At 45.1% G+C, this 4,519-nt stretch overlaps 1 pseudogene; it reads left to right on the top strand.

Moving 5' to 3' along the window:
* Positions 1-481: 481 nt before the first annotated feature.
* On the top strand, positions 482-577 carry LOC115032076 (annotated as a pseudogene).
* The last annotated feature ends 3,942 nt before the right edge of the window (positions 578-4,519 follow it).

Genomic DNA, 4,519 nt, shown 5'->3' with positions numbered 1-4,519 from the left:
AATCTGCCACAGAAGATACTCACTCTTCTTGTGGGAGGCTGGCATCAGAACCAAGAACCCCAGCTCAGTAGGCAGGCTCTCTTAAGCCCTAACCTCATAAAAGATACTTCTTAGCTATAAAAGGAAAAGGAGTGGCTTCACGGTGAGAAATTTAGCAGATAACTACCTTCTGTGATCAAAGCTGCTATGCTAAGTGAGGGTGGATGGTTTCCAGCTGCCTGACAGGCTAAGGTGGGAGGATCTCTTGAGAACTGAACTAGCCTGGGCAACATAGCAAGACCTCTAATATGCTCAGGGATGGGCAGTAGATTCTGTGAACTTCTGCAGCTGATCCTTAGAGAGCCATGCAAACTTCACTTCTGCAACATAGCTACTCAAAGCTAGCAACTGGAATCTAACTATAAGAAAACAAAAGCCAACCCCTAACTAAGGGACATTCTACATAATAACTGACCTGCTCACTTCTTAAAAATAATAAGGGATCCTTTTGTGGCTCACAAGCTTAATGATTCGGTTTTCATGCCACATGTGAGACCTCCTTCAAGCCTTATTCTGTGGGAACATGACTCATCTGACATGGAAAATGTATTAATATAATAAAAGACAAAGCCCAAGAAACTGCTCCCGATTAAAGAGACTAAAAGTACATAGTTTAATGCAGTCTCTGAATTGGATCGAACCAGGAACATGAATGTGTAAACATACATGCATATGTCTACACAAAATAAATGTAAAAAGATGTAAAAGAAAACAAGGGAGCTGAAATTTAGATCAATTGGAAAGTGCTCGCTTAGCATGCACAGTGCCCTGGGCTCCACCAGGGGTGGTGGGGCACCCCTCAAACCCAGCAGCAGTCAGGAAGATCAAGAGTCCCAGACCATCCTTGGTGATGTAGCGACTTTAAGGCAGGCCTGGAATACAAAAGGAGAGAGAGAATGTGGGAACTCGAAGACACGGATGGATCGCAGTGAGGACCTGTGGAGACAGGCAATGGTGGAGAGCATGGTTCATTCATGCCCCTGTTGCAGACACTCTGTCTCTAGAACTCAGAGAATAAACTCCTGTTGTTTCAACCCATCTTGTCTGTGGTGATTTTTTTTCTTATAATTTCTTATAATTAGATGGGTCTTATAATGAGATGGGTCTTCATTGTGTAACACTGCCTCACCTGGAACTCATTGTGTAGACCATGCTGGCCTCAAACTCACAGAGATCTGCTTGCTTCTGCCTCCCAAGTGCTGGGATTAAAGGCCTGTGCTACCTTGTCTGGTCTTCTGGTGCATTTTTATGCCTGTTGTCACAAATTAATTCCACATTACAAGGTAAGTATTGCAGGTAGTGAGATAGCTTAGTGGGCAAAGGCACTTGCTGCCAAGCCTGGGGATCTGAATTGAATCCCCAGGACCTACACAATGAATGGAGCAAAATGACTCCTACAGATTGTCCTCTGACGTCCATACATACAGCATGGTGGGTGTACACACACACACACACACACACACACACACACACACATACACACATACACATTCGCGAGCACAAAATAAAATGTAACAAGAACTTCCAAAAGAAAGAGAGAAAAGTGAAAACTGCATATGTATCACTGAACAGATGAAAACCGTCCTCATGAGTGGTAAGAGGAATAAAATCAGACATGGAAAGAGGCACACCGGGGTCAAACCCACTTTCTGCCGTCACTCCGAAGACATACATGGTAACCGAGGGCTCACAACAGACCCAGGGATTAAAAACATATTAGCCGTCAACATAGCCTCCTAATAGATGCAGCAAACAAGAGTCAGCCTGGACTGGCCAATGAGCTGCCTATGATTGCACCCAGACACTGGCCAATTAGGCTGTCAGGCTTGGTAGAATATACCTTCATCTGCTAAACCATCTCAAGTGCCCGCTGGCTTTTAAAACAACGTATTTAGGTGTTTTTGCCTGCATGGGTGTCTGTGCACCACAAGAGTATCTGATGCTCAGAAGAGGGCATCTGGTTGCCTGGAACTGGGGTTACCTTGAGTTGCCATGTGGGTACTGGGAACTGAACCCAGGTCCGCTGGAAGAGCAGTTAGTGCTCTTAACTACTGAGCTGTCTCTGTAGGGCCCTCTTTGGCTTTTGTGTGTGGGTGGGGGGTGGGGGGGTCTAGGGATTGAATTCAAGTCCCCATGATTGCAAAGCAAACATGTTACCAGCTAGCTATCTCTCCAGCCCTAAAATCACCATTCTCAAGAACAGAAAAGACTGCCAAAAACAAAACAAAACACACCCAAAACCCCTGCTATTATGAGATGTTTGCTTTTGTTTGTGCCCAGATACCGAGATTTTTAAAGTCACTGTAAGAGCTAGGAATAGCCAGAGTGTCTTTCCCGCTTCCATACACTCAGTACAAAGGCTTCTGAGACCCCAGCACATACCCAGAACATTTTCAGTAGATACCAGATGGGGACCCTCCAATTCAGTTCTGGCATAATCTACCTGGATAACCCACAGGCTGAAGGCTCAGTCCCTAAGATGTCTCCCACTTCAGACACCATTCAGGGTTCCCAATAAATCACCATTGGCTTCAACTTGCTAAAATGGTTCCTAGACCTCAGGAGGGTTACAATTGCTAGCTTAGCAGTAGGAGGGTCACCATGAGATCTAGGCCAGCCAGAGCTACAGTGAGAGACCCTACATCAAACAATAACAACAAAACTTACTAGGTTATCATAAAGAAGATTGCCAATGACAGACACACACAGAGAATAGATGCATAGGCAAAGGACATGAGTAAAGACTGGGACCTGCTCACCTGCTTTTGAACCACAGCCCCAGTAACCTCCATACATTTAGAAAACCAAACCCCCTGAACTGGCTCCCTTAGGGGTTTTGTGGAGGTTTCATGGTGTAGGCAGGGTTGATTAATGGTTATGTCATTGGCCATTGGTGGTCAATTTAATCTTTAGTGAGTGGTGTAGTCCCTCTCATTACTTCAGATGTGGGAAGTGGGCCTGAAAGTCCCAGTAGTATTGGTCTTCTTAGAGGCCATTCCCCATCCTGAAGCAACTAAATCCTCCATTTATCTTCTGGACATCTGAGACATCTGCCATCCCCCCCCCCCACACACACACACACACACTTGAAGGGCTTTAGGACTAATGTGGCAGGAAACAGGCAAAACCCAGATACACATTTATGTCACAATAGCACATCACAGAACTGGATTGTGTTCATCATAGACATAGATGTTAGGGGGAAGAGTTAAAAGGACCAGAAGAAACCTTAGAAATTAGTCCCCAGAGAGAAGCCACAAGGAAGATTTCCAGTCAAGTTGGCTCTCTCGCTATCAGAGTCAAAGTTTAAAAACAAGAAGCACATGAAATGGAAAAGAACTTCCCATCGAACACTTTACTGCAAAACACACCTCTGTGGGGAAGATTTGCTCTGTTTTAGGAAATGGAAGTATTGCCTGAGTCTAGGATCAAATTTAAAGTTGATCTTAAAACAAAGCAAAACGAACAGAGCTTTGTGGGTGGGATTCAGTAGGAAAGAATTTTGGACCTTGATTCAGATGTCAATATGAGGGAAACTGTCTTCTTCCTGTATACGAACAACTCTGGCAGGTTTATGTGGGCAGGCAAGCTTAGATAGCTTTAGATGGAGACTGTTACCTGAAAAATCAAAACAGGATTAGAGAGATGGGACTTTCTATCCCATCCCCTAAAGGTTAAGCTGATCACCAATAGGCAGTGACCTAGTCAACTAAGCCTCCTTAAGGAGAGCTTTCATAAAAACCATAAGGAACAGAATTTGGCTTAAGCAGTACACGTGAGCATGTGGAGGTTCTTGAAGGGTGCTCCATCCTCCCACCTTACCCACTATTCCCCATCATCCGGAGCTAACCAGTATCCTCGGTAGTATCACAGCAAGTTCTACGAGCTGCGGTAGTGACACAACAGAACCAAGGTGGAGTTGTGGGAATGCCAGCTTAGAACCGGCTGTCAGAAATGCAGGCGAACCATCTCAGGGCTGTGGTTGGCATCTTCAGTGTGCAGCAGCCTAGCGAGAGGAGTGAGCTCTCGGCCTGTGGGATCTGAGGTGTCTTTTGGAAAATAGCATAGGACATGGGCTGGGTTTGAGGATTCTGGTTCAGAAATGCTGGCTTGCTTGCTTGCTTGCTTGCTTGCTTGCTTGCTTGGTATATATATTGAAGATCCTATACATTTTGTCCCAGAAGTCTACTGCATTATATTAAAGTATGACAGGAAAAACTGAATTTGGAGGTTTCTTCAATAAATCCTGAGAGCTGTTCATTCTGTTTGTAGTGATCTCATTTGAAAGTATGTTGTGTGGGAAAAGCCTTCATCAGAAATACCCCGGAGCTCTTGTCTCTAGCTGCATATGTATCAAAAGATGGCCTAGTCGGCCATCACTGCAAAGAGAGGCCCATTGGACTTGCAAACTTTATATGCCCCAGTACAGGGGAACCCCAGGGCCAAAAAGGGGGAGTGGGTGGGTAGGGGATTGGGGGGG

The sequence above is a fragment of the Mus caroli genome, chromosome 9, assembly GCF_900094665.2.
Source record: "Mus caroli chromosome 9, CAROLI_EIJ_v1.1, whole genome shotgun sequence".
NCBI lineage: Eukaryota > Metazoa > Chordata > Mammalia > Rodentia > Muridae > Mus > Mus caroli.
The sequence above is the reverse complement of the archived record's forward strand: the minus strand, read 5'-3'. Positions and strand labels throughout refer to the sequence as shown.